This window comes from Bombus huntii, unplaced genomic scaffold, assembly GCF_024542735.1.
Source record: "Bombus huntii isolate Logan2020A unplaced genomic scaffold, iyBomHunt1.1 ctg00000257.1, whole genome shotgun sequence".
Classification (NCBI taxonomy): domain Eukaryota; kingdom Metazoa; phylum Arthropoda; class Insecta; order Hymenoptera; family Apidae; genus Bombus; species Bombus huntii.
Genome location: NW_026099469.1, coordinates 22,501 through 32,500, shown reverse-complemented (window position 1 = coordinate 32,500; position 10,000 = coordinate 22,501). Strand labels below are relative to the sequence as shown.

The 10,000-nt window shown below is 44.2% G+C and overlaps 1 long non-coding RNA gene and 1 other non-coding gene across 4 annotated transcripts in view; one reads left to right on the top strand and one right to left on the bottom strand.

The window, feature by feature from the left end:
- Positions 1 to 4,813: 4,813 nt before the first annotated feature.
- Positions 4,814 to 6,738, top strand: LOC126877844 (small subunit ribosomal RNA). The gene has a single exon (XR_007695373.1). It is a non-coding gene; the product is annotated as a small subunit ribosomal RNA (ribosomal RNA).
- Positions 6,739 to 7,644: 906 nt separating this feature from the next.
- Positions 7,645 to 10,000, bottom strand: part of LOC126877838 (uncharacterized) — a 20,792-nt gene continuing 18,436 nt past the window's right edge. For 2 of the 3 annotated variants that reach the window (XR_007695367.1, XR_007695369.1), the window contains exon 3: positions 8,466 to 8,857. This is a non-coding gene — a long non-coding RNA (uncharacterized LOC126877838). The other variant, XR_007695368.1, reaches the window with a different exon arrangement.

The following is a 10,000-nucleotide window of genomic DNA, read 5'->3' as shown; positions in this document are numbered from 1 at the left end:
AAAAGCGTTATAACGTATCGAAATTTTGCGTGAAATCGTTACGTTTCGACGAAATCTAGTCGAAAGTAGCGATTTCACTTTATTTTTTTAAAAAATTTCATCCTCCGGACCAACGTGACCGGGACGTTGGAACTTAGAATTTTTTCGCCCCGTTACGAAAGTACCGAAAGTTCAACTCGAAATAACTCGCTAAAAAGCGTTATAACGTATCGAAATTTTGCGTGAAATCGTTACGTTTCGACGAAATCTAGTCGAAAGTAGCGATTTCACTTTATTTTTTTAAAAAATTTCATCCTCCGGACCAACGTGACCGGGACGTTGGAACTTAGAATTTTTTCGCCCCGTTACGAAAGTACCGAAAGTTCAACTCGAAATAACTCGCTAAAAAGCGTTATAACGTATCGAAATTTTGCGTGAAATCGTTACGTTTCGACGAAATCTAGTCGAAAGTAGCGATTTCACTTTATTTTTTTAAAAAATTTCGTCCTCCGGACCAACCTGACCGGGACGTTGGAACTTAGAATTTTTTCGCCCCGTTACGAAAGTACCGAAAGTTCAACTCGAAATAACTCGCTAAAAAGCGTTATAACGTATCGAAATTTTGCGTGAAATCGTTACGTTTCGACGAAATCTAGTCGAAAGTAGCGATTTCACTTTATTTTTTTAAAAAATTTCATCCTCCGGACCAACGTGACCGGGACGTTGGAACTTAGAATTTTTTCGCCCCGTTACGAAAGTACCGAAAGTTCAACTCGAAATAACTCGCTAAAAAGCGTTATAACGTATCGAAATTTTGCGTGAAATCGTTACGTTTCGACGAAATCTAGTCGAAAGTAGCGATTTCACTTTATTTTTTTGAAAAATTTCATCCTCCGGACCAACGTGACTGGGACGTTGGAACTTAGAATTTTTTCGCACCGCTACGAAAAGGCCGAAAGATCCCCTCCAAATAACTCGTTAAAAAGTGTTATAACGTACGAATATTTTTCAAGAAATCGTTATAACTCGATAAAATACGTCGGGATTAAGCGTTTATATCGTCGGCAGACGGATATAAAAACGTTTGGACCGACACGACCGGTCGTTGGAACATAGAAAAATTCCGAGCCGGTACGTTGGGACTTAGAAAAATTCCGAGGGCGAAAAAGTTTTTTCGAGTTTATTCGTTAAAAAGCGTTACAAGGTATGAATTTTTTTGCATAAATCGACGTAACTCGACGAAATACGTCGGGATTAATGGTTTATTTCCGTCCGAGAACGATTTTTAAAAACGGACCTATGCGGCCGGTCGTTCGTACTTGGAAAATTTTCGGACCGAACACTCTTTTTCGATTAATTCGTTAAAAAGCGTTATAACGTACGAATATTTTTCAAGAAATCGTTATAACTCGATAAAATACGTCGGGATTAAGCGTTTATATCGTCGGCAGACGGATATAAAAACGTTTGGACCGACACGACCGGTCGTTGGAACATAGAAAAATTCCGAGCCGGTACGTTGGGACTTAGAAAAATTCCGAGGGCGAAAAAGTTTTTTCGAGTTTATTCGTTAAAAAGCGTTACAAGGTATGAATTTTTTTGCATAAATCGACGTAACTCGACGAAATACGTCGGGATTAATGGTTTATTTCCGTCCGAGAACGATTTTTAAAAACGGACCTATGCGGCCGGTCGTTCGTACTTAGAAAATTTTCGGACCGAACACTCTTTTTCGATTAATTCGTTAAAAAGCGTTATAACGTACGAATATTTTTCAAGAAATCGTTATAACTCGATAAAATACGTCGGGATTAAGCGTTTATATCGTCGGCAGACGGATATAAAAACGTTTGGACCGACACGACCGGTCGTTGGAACATAGAAAAATTCCGAGCCGGTACGTTGGGACTTAGAAAAATTCCGAGGGCGAAAAAGTTTTTTCGAGTTTATTCGTTAAAAAGCGTTACAAGGTATGAATTTTTTTGCATAAATCGACGTAACTCGACGAAATACGTCGGGATTAATGGTTTATTTCCGTCCGAGAACGATTTTTAAAAACGGACCTATGCGGCCGGTCGTTCGTACTTAGAAAATTTTCGGACCGAACACTCTTTTTCGATTAATTCGTTAAAAAGCGTTATAACGTACGAATATTTTTCAAGAAATCGTTATAACTCGATAAAATACGTCGGGATTAAGCGTTTATATCGTCGGCAGACGGATATAAAAACGTTTGGACCGACACGACCGGTCGTTGGAACATAGAAAAATTCCGAGCCGGTACGTTGGGACTTAGAAAAATTCCGAGGGCGAAAAAGTTTTTTCGAGTTTATTCGTTAAAAAGCGTTACAAGGTATGAATTTTTTTGCATAAATCGACGTAACTCGACGAAATACGTCGGGATTAATGGTTTATTTCCGTCCGAGAACGATTTTTAAAAACGGACCTATGCGGCCGGTCGTTCGTACTTAGAAAATTTTCGGACCGAACACTCTTTTTCGATTAATTCGTTAAAAAGCGTTATAACGTACGAATATTTTTCAAGAAATCGTTATAACTCGATAAAATACGTCGGGATTAAGCGTTTATATCGTCGGCAGACGGATATAAAAACGTTTGGACCGACACGACCGGTCGTTGGAACATAGAAAAATTCCGAGCCGGTACGTTGGGACTTAGAAAAATTCCGAGGGCGAAAAAGTTTTTTCGAGTTTATTCGTTAAAAAGCGTTACAAGGTATGAATTTTTTTGCATAAATCGACGTAACTCGACGAAATACGTCGGGATTAATGGTTTATTTCCGTCCGAGAACGATTTTTAAAAACGGACCTATGCGGCCGGTCGTTCGTACTTAGAAAATTTTCGGACCGAACACTCTTTTTCGATTAATTCGTTAAAAAGCGTTATAACGTACGAATATTTTTCAAGAAATCGTTATAACTCGATAAAATACGTCGGGATTAAGCGTTTATATCGTCGGCAGACGGATATAAAAACGTTTGGACCGACACGACCGGTCGTTGGAACATAGAAAAATTCCGAGCCGGTACGTTGGGACTTAGAAAAATTCCGAGGGCGAAAAAGTTTTTTCGAGTTTATTCGTTAAAAAGCGTTACAAGGTATGAATTTTTTTGCATAAATCGACGTAACTCGACGAAATACGTCGGGATTAATGGTTTATTTCCGTCCGAGAACGATTTTTAAAAACGGACCTATGCGGCCGGTCGTTCGTACTTAGAAAATTTTCGGACCGAACACTCTTTTTCGATTAATTCGTTAAAAAGCGTTATAACGTACGAATATTTTTCAAGAAATCGTTATAACTCGATAAAATACGTCGGGATTAAGCGTTTATATCGTCGGCAGACGGATATAAAAACGTTTGGACCGACACGACCGGTCGTTGGAACATAGAAAAATTCCGAGCCGGTACGTTGGGACTTAGAAAAATTCCGAGGGCGAAAAAGTTTTTTCGAGTTTATTCGTTAAAAAGCGTTACAAGGTATAAATTTTTTTACGGGAATCGTTCTATCTCTATTAAATACGTCGGGATTAAACATTTTTATCGATTTTTTCAAAAAATTAGCGTTCGTCGAACTGACACGACTGGGATATTTTTCTAATTTTTTCGTTAATTAACGTTACAAGGTATATATTTTTTTGCATATTTCTACTTATTTTAACGTATTGTAATTGATTATAAACTTATTTTTTGTCCGTATTCGATAAAAGAGTATGTTTACTGATGCAATTTTTCGGTGAAAAAAAAAATTAATTTTTTGGTAAAAATGCATTTCTATTATGTTAATAAAACGTCTGGTAATGTATTTCGATGGTTGGATATTGGCTTTGTATAGTAGTGATCGAGCGTTCGCGAGACTAAGTTCCAGCGTCCCTTCCGAACGGTACGTTGCTACGGAGGTTTTGCACCGTAAGCGCGCGGCCGCTAGCCCGGCCGGCGCCGGCCTTCCGGCTGGCGCTTTCGTATCTATAAGAGAGACGTCGAGCCGGACGGTTCGGTCGGAACAGCGTTGAGCGCGTGGCTATTCTACGGCCTCGGTTGAGAATTCAGTCACCGCTCCTCGAGTCTTAGTGTATTTTACGCTATTTCTCGACTGTTCCTCCGTTCTCGTTCTGGTTTTTTCTCTACACTGCTGCGCCGCGGGTCGCTGTCCTGGACGTAATGACCAAATATCGTGGCAAGGTTCCCCTGAGTCGGGAAGCTGGTGACCTGTGTGTACGTATTCTAACAAAAATTGTTAGATGCGTGTGTGCTTGTACTAACTGAGCATCGATTCATTCAAAAGAGTATAACCGTCTGCTTTCTATAAAAACTTCTGCTTTCGCAGAAGTATCCGATGAGGCGGTAGGAGCGTACTATCTTTGCGTAGTATGTCTTCTGCCGAAAATGTTCTACCGATTGAAAGAATATTCTTACGGTATGTCCAGCGCGACGCACTGGGATACGCGCTTGTTCGTTCAGCGTGAGGTGCGTATACGTGCTTTACCGCTAAGATATTCTAATAAGTCTTTTTACACGAAGACAGCATTATGGAAATGTTCCTTTAGAAGTACGATTCTAAACATTTTATATAAGACTATGAGAAAGAGAGAGAGAGAAGAGAGGAGGTGGAGTTGAGAATTACAAAGTGGCTGCGAGCGGCGTTCGAAGATTATTACTGAACTATGGGTGTATCTCGAACGTCGCTAGGAGATATATTTTATAGATATATCTATCTTAAGAACGAAAAGTCTCGTCGTACGGTGCTTACGTCCCACCTACGACACGAAGAGAACTTAAACGAAATTTATAAGAATTGTTATACGAATAAGATCCCTGGTTGATCCTGCCAGTAGTCATATGCTTGTCTCAAAGATTAAGCCATGCATGTCTCAGTACATGCCGCATTAAGGTGAAACCGCGAATGGCTCATTAAATCAGTTATGGTTTCTTAGATCATACCTACATTTACTTGGATAACTGTGGTAATTCTAGAGCTAATACATGCAAACAGATTCCGACCAGAGATGGTAGGAATGCTTTTATTAGATCAAAACCAATCGGTGGCGGATGGCTCGTCTGTCCGTCCATCGTTTGTTTTGGTGACTCTGAATAACTTTGTGCTGATCGCATGGTCATCTAGCACCGGCGACGCATCTTTCAAATGTCTGCCTTATCAACTGTCGATGGTAGGTTCTGCGCCTACCATGGTTGTAACGGGTAACGGGGAATCAGGGTTCGATTCCGGAGAGGGAGCCTGAGAAACAGCTACCACATCCAAGGAAGGCAGCAGGCGCGCAAATTACCCACTCCCGGCACGGGGAGGTAGTGACGAAAAATAACGATACGGGACTCATCCGAGGCCCCGTAATCGGAATGAGTACACTTTAAATCCTTTAACGAGGACCAATTGGAGGGCAAGTCTGGTGCCAGCAGCCGCGGTAATTCCAGCTCCAATAGCGTATATTAAAGTTGTTGCGGTTAAAAAGCTCGTAGTTGAATCTGTGTGTCACAGTGTCGGTTCACCGCTCGCGGTGTTTAACTGGCATTATGTGGTACGTCCTATCGGTGGGCTTAGCTCCTCGCGGGCGGTCCAACTAATATCCCATCGCGGTGCTCTTCACTGAGTGTCGAGGTGGGCCGATACGTTTACTTTGAACAAATTAGAGTGCTTAAAGCAGGCTACCTTCGCCTGAATACTGTGTGCATGGAATAATGGAATAGGACCTCGGTTCTATTTTGTTGGTTTTCGGAGCCCCGAGGTAATGATTAATAGGGACAGATGGGGGCATTCGTATTGCGACGTTAGAGGTGAAATTCTTGGATCGTCGCAAGACGGACAGAAGCGAAAGCATTTGCCAAAAATGTTTTCATTAATCAAGAACGAAAGTTAGAGGTTCGAAGGCGATCAGATACCGCCCTAGTTCTAACCATAAACGATGCCAGCCAGCGATCCGCCGAAGTTCCTCCGATGACTCGGCGGGCAGCTTCCGGGAAACCAAAGCTTTTGGGTTCCGGGGGAAGTATGGTTGCAAAGCTGAAACTTAAAGGAATTGACGGAAGGGCACCACCAGGAGTGGAGCCTGCGGCTTAATTTGACTCAACACGGGAAACCTCACCAGGCCCGGACACCGGAAGGATTGACAGATTGATAGCTCTTTCTTGATTCGGTGGGTGGTGGTGCATGGCCGTTCTTAGTTGGTGGAGCGATTTGTCTGGTTAATTCCGATAACGAACGAGACTCTAGCCTGCTAAATAGACGTAACTTATGGTATCTCGAAGGCCCCCGGCTTCGGTCGGTGGGTTTTTATACTACCAACGTACAAACAAATCTTCTTAGAGGAACAGGCGGCTTCTAGCCGCACGAGATTGAGCAATAACAGGTCTGTGATGCCCTTAGATGTTCTGGGCCGCACGCGCGCTACACTGAAGGAATCAGCGTGTTTTCCCTGGCCGAAAGGCCCGGGTAACCCGCTGAACCTCCTTCGTGCTAGGGATTGGGGCTTGCAATTATTCCCCATGAACGAGGAATTCCCAGTAAGCGCGAGTCATAAGCTCGCGTTGATTACGTCCCTGCCCTTTGTACACACCGCCCGTCGCTACTACCGATTGAATGATTTAGTGAGGTCTTCGGACTGGTGCGCGGCCAATGTGATAAGCATTGCCGATGTTACCGGGAAGATGACCAAACTTGATCATTTAGAGGAAGTAAAAGTCGTAACAAGGTTTCCGTAGGTGAACCTGCGGAAGGATCATTAACGATACGATACCAAAAGAATTTGACTTGAACACATATAAAAACTATGAAATATATATCACAATGGTCGGTAAGGAGCCGTACTCCTCCTGTATCGACGAAAGTATATACGACGTATTAACAAGCTATATACTTTAACAAACGAAAACGCCAGGGAGCTTGGCAACCTCCGTTGGCACGAATAGAAATATTCTTAAGGAGGAGACGACCCTCCAGCTACGGAATTATACGAAGAGAAGGTGGCACTCTCTCTCGATCATCGGGATGAAGAGATATATATATACAAGTATAAAAACGAAATGCGAATGAAACTTATTCGAGGCGCCTGCGTGAGGTCGTAAACAGAAAGACCCGCCGTCTCCGAATAAAACATATAACATATAATATATATATATATGAAATTCTAATAAAAGGGAACTCTAGCTTCGAAAGAGCCAACAAAAGTTAAGGCTCGATATCAAACGAAAAAATTACGATGGAAACCAGGTGTAAAGAGAAATGCAGTCGTGGCGCCTGCGAGAGGCCGTACACAGAAAGACCCGCCGTCACGATCTCGTATTTCGTATTTGCATCGTGGAAACCGTACAAACGAAATATAAAAGTCCATGCAAACTAATAAGAAAATCTCTAAAGTGCCTCGTGTCGGAGTGATCATGCTCGCCTATTCTCTTCTATGTTTCGTGGTCTGTGTTGCGTTTGTTCTCCTCCTAGCAACGGGACATATCGAAGACTCCTCTTTGGGATCGAACGAAGCGTCTAGAACGAGTCGACGAGAGCGAAAGAACTTGTAGCGAGTCGCGCAGAGCGAAAGGATACCGATATACATCTTCGAAGGTTCTCTTCGAAGATCCATGGATACCTTCTGCGTCGACTTCTCTCGTCTCTTTCATCGAAACTCTCGTCGTTCTCGAAACGTGCTTCCTACCCAAAGGGCGTGTGCTCTTCGTATGTCGTTTCGTTCGAAATAACGAAACCACGTGTAACATACTCGTGGATCGGGTAACCTAGAACGAAGACGCATCGCGTGGATGTTGGCCCGCTATGCGACGATGACCGATGATGATGATGATGATGATGATGATGATATGATGATGATGTCGATGTCGACGACGACGACGATGAAGACGATGTGTAGCAACGATTCGTAACTAGTCTAGCCGAAGTTCGTTCAGAGGGGAACGCCGCCGGCTTCGAAGCCTCGATGTCGTGAGTCGGACACCCGTGCCGTCGCTAGAGTTTTTCAAACTCTGCTTCTGGATATTGGGACGAAAGACCGCTCGAGGACGACGACAGCCGTGCGTGCGTATCCCATCGAATTTTTTTTACACCACCTGAACGAGACTAAAGTTTCGTCTAGTTGATCGTCTACCGTCGCATAATGTATATTATATACCGTTCAGAGGGGACCGGCTGTCTATCCTCGTTGTCGTGAGTCGGACACCCGTGCCGTCGCTAGAGTTTTTCAAACTCTGCTTCTGGATATCGGGACGAAAGACCGCGCGAGGACGACGGATGCGAGTCCCATCGAATTTTGACTTACACACTACCTGAACGAGACTTAAAGTTTCATATTATATACCGTTCAGAGGGGACCGGCTGTCTATCCTCGTTGTCGTGAGTCGGACACCCGTGCCGTCGCTAGAGTTTTTCAAACTCTGCTTCTGGATATCGGGACGAAGACCGCGCGAGGACGACGGATGCGAGTCCCATCGAATTTTTGACTTACACACTACCTGAACGAGACTTAAAGTTTCATATATTATACCGTTCAGAGGGGACCGGCTGTCTTTCCTCGTTGTCGTGAGTCGGACACCCGTGCCGTCGCTAGAGTTTTTCAACTCTGCTTCTGGATATCGGGACGAAAGACCGCGCGAGGACGACGGATGCGAGTCCCATCGAATTTTTATTTACACACTACCTGAACGAGACTTAAAGTTTCATCCAGTTTGTCGTCTATCATCGCATATATAATATACCGTTCAGAGGGGACCGGCTGTCTATCCTCGTTGTCGTGAGTCGGACACCCGTGCCGTCGCTAGAGTTTTTCAAACTCTGCTTCTGGATATCGGGACGAAAAGACCGCGCGAGGACGACGGATGCGAGTCCCATCGAATTTTTGACTTACACACTACCTGAACGAGACTTAAAGTTTCATATAATATACCGTTCAGAGGGGACCGGCTGTCTTTCCTCGTTGTCGTGAGTCGGACACCCGTGCCGTCGCTAGAGTTTTTCAAAACTCTGCTTCTGGATATCGGGACGAAAGACCGCGCGAGGACGACGGATGCGAGTCCATCGAATTTTTGATTTACACAACTACCTGAACGAGACTTAAAGTTTCATCCAGTTTGTCGTCTATCATCTCATATATAATATACCGTTCAGAGGGGACCGGGCTGTCTATCCTCGTTGTCGTGAGTCGGACACCCGTGCCGTCGCTAGAGTTTTTCAAACTCTGCTTCTGGATGTTGGGACGAAGACCGCGCGAGGACGATGGATGCGTGTCCCATCGAATTTTTGATTTACAAGACACACACTACCTGAACGAGACTAAAGTTTCATCGAGTTTATCATCGCATAACCCGTCGGAGGGGACCGGCTGTCTATCCTCGTTGTCGTGAGTCGGACACCCGTGCCGTCGCTAGAGTTTTTCAAACTCTGCTTCTGGATATCGGGACGAAAGACCGCGCGAGGACGATGGCTGCGAGTCCCATCGAATTTTGTTTTTTTTTTTTTTTTTAAAGAAAAAACACCACCCGAACGGAGATGTGTTCTATCTTTCGTCGATTTTTCATGCTTTCAGTCGGTCGCGTGGTCGCCATCCGTTCGGAGGGGATCGCCGGCTTCGAAACCTCGATGTCGTGAGTCGGACACCCGTGCCGTCGCTAGAGTTTTTCAACTCTGCTTCTGGATATTGGGACGAAAGACCGCTCGAGGCGGACGGCCGCGCGAATCCCATCGAATCTTTACTATCACCCGAACGATGGAGAGATGCACGCGCGCTGTTTCTTGAATAATTGGACGAGAGAGTAGAATCAAACACATATATAACATGGGCTAGCCACCGTGCTTACTCGTTCGCGAGATCGTGTGGCTGTACAGAGGATTCAGAATCGGGTGTATATATCCCCGTCGTTTCCTGACGAACGGAGCTTCGATCTCGATGGTTGTTATATATCATAATGTACTTTACGCCCGGCCGGCGAACGCGCGTATCTTCGCGCGTTCGTCGTTTTCTTTTTTTTTCGAACGTTTTTGTGTCG